Source organism: Hemitrygon akajei, chromosome 1 (genome assembly GCF_048418815.1).
Source record: "Hemitrygon akajei chromosome 1, sHemAka1.3, whole genome shotgun sequence".
Lineage (NCBI taxonomy): Eukaryota > Metazoa > Chordata > Chondrichthyes > Myliobatiformes > Dasyatidae > Hemitrygon > Hemitrygon akajei.
This window is the reverse complement of record NC_133124.1, coordinates 181,244,591-181,260,314: the sequence shown is the minus strand read 5'-3', so window position 1 is coordinate 181,260,314 and position 15,724 is coordinate 181,244,591.

Below are 15,724 nucleotides of genomic sequence, written 5' to 3'. Positions count from 1 at the left end.
GAAGAGGGAGTGTTGTGGAAGGGGCGGTGAGGAGGGAGTGTTGTGGGAGGGGTGGTGAGGAGGGAACACTGTGGGAGGGGTGTTGAAGAGGGAGGACTGTGGGAGGGGCGGTGAGGAGGGAACACTTTGGGAGGGGTGTTGAAGAGGGAGCACTGTGGGAGGGCGGTGAGGAGGAAGCGCCATGGGGAGGGGTGGTGCCTTCCAAATGAGATACAGTATTCCCAACATCACACTTTGCGTAAAGTCACTGAGCGAGCCAGATGTTGCGGGAAAGCCTCTGTGCCCCCCTCCTGCCCCTACACCCATCCCTGTGTCGGTAACCCTCTCCGAGTGACTCTCCGAACCCTGATCGCTGGTACCCCGCCCGTCTTACATTCCAGAGGCCAGGTGTCCTGCGGGTGGGGTTAACCTCACAGGGAGCAGGTCCAGGACAGACATCCCTCACAGCAAGCGCCAACTTCAACGGGGCTTATGCGGGGATGGAGGAGACATTTCTGCACCCAGACTCAGACTGAGGCCTGGAATCCCTTTGAGCCCTACTACCAAGTGCCACTTTGATTTTCCACGTGTACACGGGTGCAAAGAAAAATGTACTTACAGCAAATGTACAGCAGATGTACGCACACGCAGATAAGCGGCACTCACAAGCACAACCAAGGTACATTAAACACCATTTTTACACGAGCATCAGAGAGACACAACAAAAGCGCTGGTTACACATGTTTTACAATAAAAGCATAACTAGAACAGAAAAGAAACAGTTGCTGTACTGAGACAGTAAATAGGGTCGCCTCGAACCTATTTAGGCTTCTGTCCCTCCTGCCCGATGAGAAATGACACGGCCGGATGGCAGCGCCCCCTGGTGGTGGGGATGGATATGACCGTGACGTACTGGGTTGAGTCCACCGCTTCGGTCATCTTATGTCCCTGTGCGTTAGTATTGCCATACCAGACCGCAATGCGGTCAGGATGCATTCAACAGGGCATATGTTTTAAATATGAATAGTTCTCTAATTATTCAGCACTTTGTATTATCTTCCTATAATATTGTATTATGAATAAAAAGTCACAGATTTAATTCTCTGAAACTTGTCTTGCTGTATCTCTAGAAGTTATCAGGCCTCGTAGTGAAAGGTCTTAATAGTAGGGGCTGGACCTCACATCGAGCAAGGTGGTTGCGTTGCGTTGGTTGGGGTGAAAGTCAAGTTTATTATGCAAGTCCATGTGTGAACAGGGGCAATGAAAATCTTACCACGGGCATGCAGCTTCAGATCAGCAGCATTCACCGGAAAAGCTTCAACTGGTCATAATTCTTACAAGAAAAGCAGTTAGATCAAGTTTAAGAAAATATGGTCCACTGTAGTGTTAAGAGGTCACAGTGTTTCTATAGTGCGGTTGTGCCTAACCCTAAAGCAAGAACCGGATGAGCTGATGGGAAGTAGCTGTTCCTGAACCTGGTGGTTTTTTCAGGACGATGTACCTCAATGGTTCCCAACCAAGGCCCAATGGACCCTTTGCTTAATGGTTTTGGTCCACGGCATTAAAAAAAAGATTGGGAACTCCTGCTGCAACTCCTGCCCAACGGTAGCTCGGCGAAGATTTTCTTCAGCTAGCGGGTGGTGAATCTGTGAATTCATTGCCACCGATAGCTGTGGAGGTGAAGTCATTGGGTATATTTAAAGTGGAGATGTATAAGTTTTTGATTAGTCAGGGCGTCAACGGGGAGAAAGCAGGAGAATGGGGTTGGGAGGGATAATAAATCAGCCGTGATGGAATGACAGAGAAGACGATGGGTCCAAAGGTCTAACGATGGTCTAAAATGGCATGGCACAGATGCTGGGGATCTTTGATGGTCCCTCCTGTAGATACTACCGATGATGTGGAGGGATGCGTCCGTCTAGTCCACCGCTCTCTGCAGCTTCTCACATTCCAATTGCTGTTTCAGATCTGATGCAACCAGTCAGGACATCTGTAGAAGTTTGTTAGAGTGTTGGGTGATACTCAACCTCCTTAACCTCCTGAGAAAGTAAAAACACTGGCCTTCCTTGATGTTAGTGCCCAGGAATTTAAAACCACCGACTCTCCCCGCCAACGATCTCCAGTGCTTGTTTGCATAACGGCTGCGGGCTTCCCCGCCTGACTGTGGCTGCAATCAACTGCAGAGATTTGCGGACACAGCTCCTCTCCATACACTCTGTCTACATTTCTCGCTGCCTCAGTAAAGCAGCCAGCATAATCAAATCCTCATTCGCCATTTCACTCTCTCTCCCACCTCCCTTTACCTCTTTCTCTCACCTTCCCCTCTATCTCTAAACACCTCCTTTTCCCTTCCTCTCTCCTCCTTCCCATTTAACCCCTTACCACTCTTGCTTCCTTCATCCCGCTCTCTCTAACCCATCTCCCTTTCTCTAGCACCCCCTCCCTCCCGTTCTTCCCTGCCCTCTCTCCCCAGTGAGGAACATGACACACTGCACCGCCGCCACTAGATGGAGCTGATCACTGAATTTTGAGGACCTTCAGCGCCCCTTGAGCTCCAGCCAACCCTACAGGACTCCTCCATCTACACTTCTCGCTACCTCAGTAAAGCAGCCAACATAATCAAAGACCCCACCCACCCTGGATATTCACTAAGGCACAAAGGCCTGAAAGCGCATACCACCGGGCTCATCGGTAGCTTTAACACTTTACACCAGTTTTGGTCGTCAGCGAGCAGGAGAGGTTGACCCTCACCAATTTTTACCGATGCACCACAGAAAGCGTCCTATGCGGATGCATTACGGATTGGTACGACAACTGTACTGCAAGACACTGCAGAGAGTCGTGGACACAGCTCAGCACATCACAGAAACCAGCCTCCCCTCCGTGGACTCTGTCTGCACTTCTCTCTTGCTCAGTAAAGCAGCCAGCATAATCATAGACCCCGTCCACCCTGGACGTGCTCTCTCCCATCAGGAAGAAATCATGTCTCGAGGGCAGATCCTATTGCACTGTTATAGACTATTGAACTGGTCTGTAAACGTAGGCAAGTTGGACTCTTGACCTTACAATTGACCTTGTTATGACGTTATAGGTCAAAAACACTATAACTATAATCAGCGTGACAATGAGAAAGCAGTTTACCAATTTGCTGGATTGTAGATCACCCAGACAGAACATGAACTATAAGTCCAGAGACCATAAGAGATAGGAGCAGATTTAGGCCATTCAGCCCATTGAGTCTTCTCCATCATGGCTGAATTATTAACCCTCCCAACTCCATTCTCCTCCCTTTTCCCCGTAACTTCTGACACCCAGATTAATCAAGAATCTATCAACGTCCACCTTAAATATACCCAATGGCTTGCCCTGCACGGGTGTCTATGGCAACGAATGCCACAGATTCACCACCCTCTGCCTAAAAAAATCTTTCCTTATCCCTGCCTAAATGGACATTCCTCTATTCTGAGGAGGTGCCCTCTGGTCGTAGACTCCCCCACTACAGGAAACATCCTCTCTACAAATGCTTTATCTTGGCTTTTCAATATTCATAGGTTTCAATGAGATTCCCTCTCATTCTTTTAAACTCCAGGAGTACAGGCCCAGAGCCATCAAATGCTCCTCATACAATAACCCTTTCATTCTCTTGAACCTCCTGTGGACCCTCTCCAATGCTGGCTTGTCTTTTTCTTAGATAAGGGGCCGAAAACAGCTCATAATACAAGTGCAGTCTGGTCAATGCATTATGTCCTTGCTTTTGTATTGTGGTCCTTTCAAAATAAATGCTAACATTACAATTGCCTTCCTTACCACCGACTCAACCTGCAAGTGCACAAGGAACACCAAGTCCCTTTGCACCTCTGACTTCTGAATGTTCTCACCATTTAGAAAATAGACTACATCTTTCTCCCTCCTGTCAAAGTGCATGACCATGCACATCCCTTCAATATATTCCTTATACCACTTCTTTGCCCATTCCACCTACTGCGGTCACTTTGCTGAACAGTTAACTGCCGGTTAACTGTCGGCTAACTATTACTTGGATTGCACTACCTGTATGTATAATCTATATTTTCACTTATATTTATCAATATTATTGTTATGAGCAGAGAGACAACATCTGCCGGAAGTAAATTCCTTGTATGTGCATAGGTACTTGGCGATTAAAGTCTGATTCTGATTCTGATTCTGATTCTGATCTGTCCTACTCCTTCTGCTGACACCCTGCTTCCTCAACACTATCTGCCCCTCTTTGTATCACAGAGTCAAGAGTCATAGAGAAGTACAGCAGATAAACAGGCCCTTTGGCCCATCTAGTCTGTTCTGAACCATTTAAATGGCCTACTCCCATCGGCCTGCACCAGAACCATAACCCTCCATACCCCATGTATCATCCATGTACCTATTCGAACTTCTCTTAAACATTGAAATTGAGCTTGCATGCACCACTTGTGCATGCACCTCTAAATGAAGAGATTTTCCCTTATCTTCCCACTAAACTTTTCAACTTTCACCTTTAACCCTTGACCTACAGTCATAGTCCCACCTATCCCATTACTTGTACTCTACCTGTGATGCCACTTTCACCAAATCATGGATCCCTTTCTTCTACCACACTCGGTGCCCTACCGTTCACTGTGCAAGGCCCACCCTGGCTGGTCCTACCAAAGTGCAAAACCTCACACTTGTCTCCATTAAATTCCATCTGCCAGATTCAGCCCATTTCTCCAGCTGATCCAGATCCCGCTGCAAGCCATAATCGCCGTATTTGCTGTCCACTACATCCCCAATCTTGGTGTCACCTGCAAATTTGCTGATCAGGTTAACCACATTATCATCCAGATTGTTGATAAATGACAAATAACAAAGGACCCAGCACCGATCCCTGCAGCACGTCTCTAGACATGGGCCTCCAGTCAGAGTGGCAAACTTCTACTACCAGTCTCTGGCTTCTCCCACAAAGCTAATGTCTAATCCAATTTACTACCTCATCCTGAATGCCTGAACCTTCTTGACCGGTCTCCCATGCAGTCCCTTGTCAAAAGCCTTGCTGAAGTCCATGTAGACAACATCTACTGCCTTGCCTTCATCCACTTTCCTGGTAACTTCATCAAAAAAACTCTGTAAGATTGGTTAGACATGTCCTATCATGCACAAAGCTATGCTGACTATGCTTAATCAATCCATGTCTATCTAAATAACACACAGAAAAATGCTGGAGGAATTCAGCAGGTGAGGCAGCATCAATGCCCTGTACATTCCTGGTTTATTCTTAGAGCCTTTCTTACACAGCAGACTTAAAATCTGCCCCATCTGTTTTCACTGTCTTCCAGAGGACCAGTTTTGTCCCCTCCAATCGTTTTGCTCTTAACATCTCTATAGAAACCTTTAGGAATCTCCTCCACCTTGTCCGCTAGGGCAACTTCATGCCTTCTTTTAGCTCTCCTGATTTCTTTCTAAAGTGTTCTCTTACATTCCTTATACTCCATAAGCACCTCACTTCTTCCTATTTGCCTCTACCTGCTATGCACCTCCTTCTTTCCCTTAACCAGGGTATTGAATCTCTTGAAAACTAACGTTCCCTACTCTTATAACCATTACCTTTTATCCTGACAAGATTTGCACTCTCAAAATCTCACTTCTGAAGGCCTCCCACTTATCAAGTGCACTTTGGCCAGAGAACAGCCTGTCCTAATCTACACTTGCCAGATCCTTTCTGATACCATCAAAGTTGGCCTTTCTCTAATATCAGCCCATAAGCCAGACCTATCCTTTTGTATATTTACTTTGAAACTAATGGCCTTGTGATCGCCAGATGCAAAGTGTCCCCCGACACAAACTTCTGTCACCTGCCCTGTCTCATTCCCTAATAGCAGATCGAGTTCCATGCACTCTCCCATTGGGACTGATTAAGGAAACTTCCCTGAACACATCGGACAAACTCTATCCCATTTAAGTCTTTTTACAGTATGGAAGTCCCAGTCAACATGTGGAAAATTAAAATCACCTCCTATAACAACCTTACGTTTCTTGCAACAGTCAGCAATCTCTCTGCGAACGTGTTCCTCTTTAGTTTTTGGATTGTTGGGTGGTCTGTGATATAGCCCAAATAGCGTGGTCATACTTATTTCTCATTTCGACCCCTAATTCCATTATTAGACAAGTTCTCCGGTCTGCCCTGACTGAGCACTGCTGTGATATTTTGCCTGACTAATAATGCCACCCTTCCTCCTTTAATCCCCTCCCCCTCACTCTGTCGCATCTAAAACACCAGAACTCCAGAATACTTTGCTGGCAGTCCTGCCCCTCCTTATCCGAGTCTCACTAATGGCTATATTATCATAATTCCAGGTGTTGATCCATGCCATGAGCTCATTTGCTTTTCCTACAATATTTCTTGCATGGAAGCATATGCAGCTCAAGACATTAGTCGCACCGTGTTCAACCTTTTGATTCCTGACGTCGTCTGAGGTCTTTCCAACATCTGCCTCCACAATCTCTCCACAAACCTGTTCTGCCAGTCTGGTTCCCACCCCTCTGCAACACATCATAAACTTGGCCACAAAGCCATTAATTTCTTCATCCAAATCACTGACATATAATGTAAAAAAGAGTGGTCCAAACACCGAACCCCTGGGGCACTTCCCTAGTAACCAGGTCACCAGCAGCCAGCCAGAAAAGGCCCCCTTTATTCCCATTTTTTGCCTCTTGCTAATCAGCCGATCTTCTATCCGTGCTAGTATCTTGCAATACCATCGGCTCTTTTCTTGTTAAACAGCCTCATGTGCAGCACCGTGTCAAAGGGCCTTCTGAAAATCCAAATGAACAACATTCACTGACCCTCCTTGGTCATTTGTCATTCACTGCCTGTTACTTTCTCAAAGATTTCCAACAGATTTGCCAAGGTTTTCTCTTGAGAAAACCATGGCCTAATTTATCATGTGCTTCCAAGTATCCTTAATAATAGACTCCAATATTTTCCCAATCACTGAACTCTGGCTAACTGGCCGATAATTTTGTTTCTGCTGCCTCCCTCCCTTATTAAAGAGCGGAGGGACATTTGCAATTTCCAGTCCTCCTGATTCATTCCAGAATCTAAAGATCCTTGAAAGATCATTATTAATGCTGCTACAATCTCTTCAGCTCCCTTTTTCACAAGTGGAATCCATCTGCTTTTCTAGTTGAACTAATTAATTATTTTCGAACAACTGGAGGTGTGGGCCAAGGAATGGAATTTATTTTTTATTTTGAGATACAGCATGGTAACAGGACCACCTGGCCCAAAGAGCCTGCGCCGCCCAGGTAACCAATTATCCCGTGTGTCCTTGGGATGTGGGAGAAACCCAGAGCAACTTGGGCAAGCTTGAGTGCCACATTTTTGGGAAGTTAGGACTTACACAGGGAGTGAAAAGTGTGTAGAACAGTGAGATGTATTTCCCTGACAGTGGAGACACAGGGAGTGAAAAGTGTGTAGAACAGTGAGATGTATTTCCCTGACAGTGGAGACACAGGGAGTGAAAAGTGTGTAGAACAGTGAGATGTATTTCCCTGACAGTGGAGACACAGGGAGTGAAAAGTGTGTAGAACAGTGAGATGTAGGGGTATTTCCTTGACAGTGGAGACACAGGGATTGAAAAGTGTGTAGAACAGTGAGATGTCGGGGTATTTCCCTGACAGTGGAGACACAGGGAGTGAAAAGTGTGTAGAACAGTGAGATGTAGGGGTATTTCCCTGACAGTGGAGACACAGGGAGTGAAAAGTGTGTAGAACAGTGAGATGTAGGGGTATTTCCCTGACAGTGGAGACACAGGGAGTGAAAAGTGTGTAGAACAGTGAGATGTAGGGGTATTTCCCTGACAGTGGAGACACGGGGAGTGAAAAGTGTGTAGAACAGTGAGATGTAGGGGTATTTCCCTGACAGTGGAGACACAGGGAGTGAAAAGTGTGTAGAACAGTGAGATGTAGGGGTATTTCCCTGACAGTGGAGACACGGGGAGTGAAAAGTGTGTAGAACAGTGAGATGGAGGGGTATTTCCCTGACAGTGGAGACACGGGGAGTGAAAAGTGTGTAGAACAGTGAGATGTAGGGGTATTTCCCTGACAGTGGAGACACGGGGAGTGAAAAGTGTGTAGAACAGTGAGATGTAGGGGTATTTCCCTGACAGTGGAGACACAGGGAGTGAAAAGTGTGTAGAACAGTGAGATGTAGGGGTATTTCCCTGACAGTGGAGACACGGGGAGTGAAAAGTGTGTAGAACAGTGAGATGTAGGGGTATTTCCCTGACAGTGGAGACACGGGGAGTGAAAAGTGTGTAGAACAGTGAGATGTAGGGGTATTTCCCTGACAGTGGAGACACAGGGAGTGAAAAGTGTGTAGAACAGTGAGATGTAGGGGTATTTCCCTGACAGTGGAGACACAGGGAGTGAAAAGTGTGTAGAACAGTGAGATGTATTTCCCTGACAGTGGAGACACAGGGAGTGAAAAGTGTGTAGAACAGTGAGATGTATTTCCCTGACAGGAGCTGAGTCACATTACCGGTGTACAAAATTCTGGTGAGACCACACTTGGAGCATCGTTTACAGTTCTGGTCACCCAGGATGCCATTAAACTGAAGGAGGTATGGAGAAGATTCACAAGGATGTCAGCAGGACTGGAGAGTGTGACTTATAAGGAGAAACTGACCTGGCTGGGACTGTTTTCTCTGGAGCAAAGGGGCTGACGGGTGACCTTTTAGAGGTGTTTAAAACCACGAAGGGTGAGCACAGTCTTCTCCTCAGGGCGAGTTGAAGGTGACAGGGGTAAGATTTAAAGGGGACCTGAGGGGCCAACTTCTTCACTGAGATGGTGGTGAGTGCGTGGCATGAGTGGCCAGCAGAAGTGGTTGAGGCCGGTACAATAACAACCTTGTTCAGCTGAGGATTCTCTGCTGATAAGACTCCAGTCTCTGGAGCTTATCCTGGATGGATCTCAAGATATCACGAGGAATGAGGGGTGGGAGGAGAGATGGGAGGGAGGGAAAGGGAGGAGTTTAGTGAGAGGAAAGGCAAGGAAGAGGAGCTGGAGGTGGGGCAGAAGGCCTGACCTGAGTGAATGAGTACAAAGGGGCTCAAAGCTCAGGGAGAATGCAGCATCTAGAGGCGCAGTGCAGAGTGTCATGGGTGGAAGCGGAACAGAGGGAGCGAGCAGGGAGAGGGGAGAAAGAGGGAGTGGGTTACAGGGTGTAAGGGAGAGTGGAAGAGAGAGGGAGACAAAGGGGAGGACAGAGAGGGGTTTAGACAGAGGAAGGGGAGAGGGTAGGAGAGGGAAGAGAAGGGAGAGGGAGAGTGAGATAGAGAAAGAGGAGAAAGCAGTGGCGAGCGGGAGGGGCGAGAGAGGGGAAGTGAGGAGGGAGGAGAGGGAAGAGAGGAATTGGTCAGTGGGAGTGGGAGAGAGAAGGAGAGCGGAGAGAGATTGGAAACGGTTAGAGAGAGGAGGGGAAGAGAAAGTGGTGGTGCGAGGGAGGGGGAAAGAGGAGGAAGGTGAGAGACGAAGGGAAGAGAGGGGGAATGAGAGAGATGGTGAAGAAAGAGGGGGTAGGGAGAGGGGGAGGAGAGAGAGGGGAAAGGGGAGAGATGGAGGGAGGAGAGAGGAGAGAAGCAGCGGACTGAACCGTCTGAGTGGCGGTGAGGCTGGAAGCAGGCCTGGCATAAGGTGGTGACCCCGTTGAGTACTCTAGGGTGGGGGCTATCAGCTCTGGAAGGGGAGTCCTGGAACGGCGAGCTCCATCTTGAGAACAGAGACAGAAAAAGCTGAGAGAAAGAGATGGCATCTGCACACTCGGGGTAGTAGTTGAGATAGGGCTGGGCTGAATTTTATATAGGATACAGAACAGGCCCTTCGGCCCACAAACTAATTAAGTTTATCACACCTTACGCCACCTTCCTGCACAATGTCCATACCCCTCTGTTCATTGTCTGTCTAACAGCCTCTTACATACCTCAGTCCTATCTGTCACTTCTGGCATGTTGAGGCACCCACCATTCTCTGAGTAAAACACTTGCCCCCTCACACATCTCCTTTAAACTTCCCCCTCGCACCTTAAATGCATACCCTCTGAGTACTAGGCATTCCAACTCAGGGGAGTGTTATGTAGCCCTAGGGTTCGTAATTTCTGTGGACAATCACTTTAAAATGTCAGTAGAATGAGGCTGGCTTTGGACACTGACCCCCCCCCCCCATTAACTGGTTAACGGGTGCTGCTAAACGAGAGAGAAATGAAGAACAGAGGGGGAGGGAGAGTCATGCAACACAGATGGGAGAGAGAGAGACAAGGATTAAAATGGATGATTTAGTATTATGGCTTCTTCGCTAATTGTTGACTTTAACGCCAAGGACATTTGGCCTGTTTGTGTGGATCCCTGCTGACACAGCAGAGTGATGCCAGGTGCCTGCTGGAGACAGGAGGGAGTGGCCAGTTTGATGGACATGGACATGATCAGTTGATGGATGGCTGATACCCCGTCAGGGGGAGATAAAAGACGGGTCTGCTGAGACAGCGGCAGACACACCATGAGACACTGCAAGAGTGTTGTACACCCACAGGAAGGTGGGGGGCTTGGAGGACCGAATCGGGAGATCGGTCACAAAGCTCAACAGTGTGACGGCAGGACCGGTGGGGGGCTTGTGTCAGTGTCCACTCATGCCAGAGTGACGAGTCCACCACGGATTAACGGTCTAGCCGAGAACGGAGGGGTCATAACCGAATGACCACAACAGTACAACGGAACAAGAAGACAATGGAAGGTTTGCCCGCTGCAGCTGCTCTCTCTCTCTCTCTCTCTCTCTCTCTCTCTCTCTCTCTCTCTCTCTCTCTCTCTCTCTCCCTCTCTCTCTCTCTCTCTCTCTCTCTCTCTCTCCCTCTCTCTCTCTCTCCCTCTCTCTCTCTCTCTCTCTCTCTCTCTCTCTCTATCTCTCTCTCTCTCTCTCTCCCTCTCTCTCTCTCTCTCTCTCTCTCTCTCCTCTCCCTCTCTCTCTCTCTCTCTCTCTCTCTCTCTCTCCAACGTTACACCAGCAACTACTTCAACTGAAGCTAAACTGAACTGAACTTTCATACTTTCATCATCTCCTAAGACTATTCATTTACCCCTAGACTTTGGAAGAGCTTGGTTTTCGATTCCTTTTACCACACTTCTGTGTGTATATATATAATTGCCTAACCTGTAACATATACATATTTGCATTTTTATTTTTGTACTGTATCACTTAGTTTGCTAATAAACTTTATTAGTTACTAGTAATTACAGACTCCAATGTGTATTCCACCTGCTGGTTTGGCAACCCAGTTACGGGGTATGTAACAGAAGGAAGATCCCACCTGTCTACTCCATCTATCACAGAACCGTACAGCACAGAAACAGGCCTCTCAGTCCAGGCTGACCAAAGTGCCTACCTGACCTTGTCTATTTTGCCCAATGAGGTCACCCCCCCCCCCCCGCCTCCTTCACTCCAGTTCCAGTAACATCCTCGTGAATGAAAAAGAATCTAGTGCTTTCCCAGCATATATGACAAATAAACTGTTCTTAGGCTACCGGCTGGGTACAGGTATCAACTATAACTGATGTTTTGATGACGAATCTGCCATCTTCTTCAGCTTCTTTATTCATCCTGGGAATCTTTCCTGCACCCTCTCCAGCTTAATGACATCCTCCCTATAGCTGAGTGACCAGAACCGCTCACAATTCTCCAAGTGTGGTCTCACTAACATCCAGTACTGCTGTAATGTGATGTCCCAACACGTACTCAATTACCCCGACTGATAAAGGCCACAGTGCCAAACACCTTCTTCACCACCCTGCCTATCTGCGCCGCCACTTTCGGAGAATCATGTGCCTGTAGGTCTCTCTGTTCTACAACACTACCTGTTTCACCACCTAAATCCTGCCTTTGTTTAGCTTCCCAGAAATATAAACACTCACATTTGTTCGGGTTAAATCCCATCTGCCATTCCTTGGGCCACTTACCCCAGTTTATTTGTTCAACCCAGAAGAGTTTGTTGTTCAACTAGAAGAACATAAGAAATAGGAGCAGGTGTCGGCCATCTGACCCATCGAGCCTGCTCCGCCATGCAATAAGATCATGGCTGATCTGACCATGGACTCATCTCCATCTACCTGCCTTTCCCCCATACCCTTAATTCCCCTACTATACAAAAATCTATCTAACATTGTCCTAAATATATTTACTGAGGTAGCATCCACTGCTTCATTGGGCAGAGAATTCCACAGATACACCACTCTCAGGAAAAGCAGTTCCTCCTCATCGCTGTCCAAAAATCCACACCCCCGAATCTTGACACTGTGTCCCCTAGTTCTAGTCTCACTACCAGTGGAAACAACTTTTCTGCCTCTATCTTATCTATCCCTTTCATAATTTTATATGTTTCTATAATATCACCCCTCATTCTTCTGAATTCCAGCGAGTACAGTCCCAGGTGACTCAATCTCGCCTCGTGGTCTAATCCCCTCATCTCTGGAATCGATCTGGTGAACCTCCTCTGCACCGCCTCCAAAGCCAGTATATCCTTCCTCAAGTAAGGAGACCAGAACTGCACGCAGCACTCCAGGTGCAGCCTCACCAGTACCCTGTGCAGCTGCAGCGTAACCTCCCTGCTCTTGAATTCAATTCCTCTAGCAGTGAAGGCCAACATCCCACTTGCCTTCGTGATAGCCGGCTGCCTCTGCAAACCAGTCTTCTGTGATTCCCTAGTTTATTGCGTCCATTACTGTTCATTGTGAACAGTAATTCATATTCCGTCCAGGTATTCTACCTCCCAGTAATGTGATAAACAGAATGGTAAGTGGGTTCACTATTGTCGCACGTACCAGGATACAGTGAAACATTTGCCAGTGAAACGTTCATACAGATACATTGGGGTAGAACAAGGTAAAACAATGACAGAGTGCAGAATGATGTGTAACAGCTACAGAGAAAGTGCAGTGCACCTTCATTATGAGGTAGATTGTGAGGTCAAGTGTCCATCTTATCTCTCGGGAACCATTCAAAAGACTTATAACAGCGGGATAGAAGGTGTCCTTGAACCCGGTGCTATCTGCTTTCATGCATTTGTGTCTTCTGCCCGATGGGTGAGGGGAGAAGAGAGAATGTCTGGGGTCTCTGATTACGCCGGCTGCTTTACCGAGGCAGTGGGAAGTGCTGACGGAGTCCGTGGAGGGGAGGCTGGTTTCTGTGACGTGCCGAGCTGCTGTTCAGCTCTTCAGTTGCTTGTGGTCACGGGCAGAGCTGTTGTCGTACCAGGCCCAGATGCATCTGGATAGGGTGCTTTCCGTGGTGAGGGTCAGCAGGGACATGCCGGATTTCTTTCGGCTCCCGAGGAAGCAGAGGTGCTGGTGAGCGTCAATTTTCCAGCAGTCTCCCCCCTCCGCCACCACCCGGAGTTTCTCCCTCCCTCCGTTCAGTTTGCCATCCTTCTCCACATTCCTGCCTCATTCCCCGCACTTGTCCCCCTCATCCCACCTGATCCCTCTCTCCCCTTACCCATCAAGCCCCCCCCCACTCCCTACCCCTTCTCACTCCCCTCTCCTCCTCCTCCTCCTCCTCCACCTTCTGCACATGCTCCCTCCTCCCCTCCTGGCTCTGCAGCTGACAGTACAGCCGGAAGCGGGGCTGTGCGTGGGCCGTGCCTCTGCGGTTTCCTGCCTTCCCCGGAAGGCTGTCACTGTGCTGGTGGGTGCCGGTATGTGATAGAGGCCGGGAGGAGGGGGAGGCGTTTCCCTTGCAGCATCGTGAGCACTATGTACGGTGAGGGGGCTCCATCCCTCCGTGACATCACTCCCACCCCAGTGATATCACTCCCTCCCTCAGTGACATCACAATCTCTATCAGTGATATTACCCCCACCTACACCCCTCCCCACCTCTGTGACCCCCCTCGCCTACACCCTTCCCCATATCTGTGACCCCCCCCTCCATCCCTCCCCGTTTCTGTGATGTTCCCTCACCAACACCCCTCCCCATCTCTGTGACCCCCCTCCCTCCCCTACATCCCATGTCTCTGTGACCCCCCTTCCTTCCCTACACCCCTCCCTCAGCAGAGATTATGCTTCTCCTCCAAAGGTGCTTAGGGTCTTGACCTGACCACCCGTGGGTGTTTGATACAGATTACCCTTCTGATATTTACACAGGTCTGAAAGAGCTGTGAAGCCGTCCTCCTCCCTGCACCACCACCCCCCCACCCCCCATCACCACTTAACTACGTTAAGTTTGATAATATAAGGAACTCTTATAGAGTCACACAGCAGGGAAACAAGTCCATCGGCCCAATTTCACATTCTGACAAAACTTCCTCATTGAAGTTAGTCCCATTTGCCTGCATATGACTCGTACCCCTCTAAACCTTCCTATCCTTGTACCCGTCCAAGTGCTTTTTAAATGCTGTGAGTGTACCCGCCTCAACAACTTCCTCTGGGTAAAAATATTACCCCTCAGGATGCTATTAAATCTCTCCGACCTCACTTTAAACCTGAGCCCCCTGGCTTTTGATTTACCAACTCTGGGGAAAGGGCTGTGTGCATTCACCCTGTCCATGGTCCTATAGGATATCCCTTCAGTCTCCTATGCTCCAAAGAATTTCCCAACCTGCTCTACCTCTCCATAACTCAGTCCCTCGAGTCCCAACAACATCCTTGTAAATATCCCCTGTACTCTTCCCAACTAAATGGCATCTTTTGACACCAAAGTGTCAACTCGCCAACAACTGCAAACATGGCATCCCTGATCCCTGTACTCAGTGCCCTGGGCAATGAAGGCCAGCGATCGCTGTCTTCATCACCTTGTCTAACCCCTAGCTGGAACAGCAGGGATGGGCCAAATGGCTTTTTTTTGGTGTGTATATATAAAATATACATCGCACAATACATGCCCTTTGACCCACTATATTGTGCTAATCTATATAAACCAATTTCACAATTAATCTAGCCTTCCCCTCCAACACAGCCCATAGCACCCCCCCCCCCCCCGCCCCAATCTTCCTCTCATTCCACAACCAGGGATAATGCTAAAATACAGAGGCTGCTAAACAAAAAAGGAGCCCATGGTAAGTGAGGAAAGATAAAGACACGGGAAAGGCAGGGTAATAACGTTGAGAGGGATAATAAATCAGCCATGCCCAACTGACAGAGCAGACTCGATGGACAGAATGGCCTAATTCTGCTGCAGTATCCTATGGTCTAACAGTCTTAACGTCTTGGGGTTGACGGGGATCGATGGGGATTCTTTCTCTCTCCGCGCTGAGAGAGCTGGTGGTCCTGGGATCTCAGACAATTGTGGTGCTGTGTTCTGGGCTCTGGGCTGTACGACTGGGGGGTGTGGGAGACACCGAGCTCTAACAGACAGAGCAGAGTGGTGGCCTCAGGGCTGTGACGCTGCCTCGGGGCAGTTCAGCGGGATTCCCAGTGTGGACGGTGACTCACCAAGGGCGGCTCAAGGCGAGGTTTGAAGCGGCCGGGAATGAAGAAGTGAGAGTGAGAGTGCGTGTGGGGGCGGGGAGAGAGGGCCCAGCCGAGACTCTCAAACCAAAACAGGTAGCAAAGTCGCAGCAGAGTTTGTGTGTGAGCGAGTGAGTGTTTGTGTGTATCTGTGTGCGGGAGAGTGAGTGTGTAAGTGTGATTGTGTGTGTATCTGTGTGTGAGAGTGAGTGTGTGTACCTGTGTGTGTGTGTGTATCTGTGTGTGCGAGAGTGAGTGTGTATGTG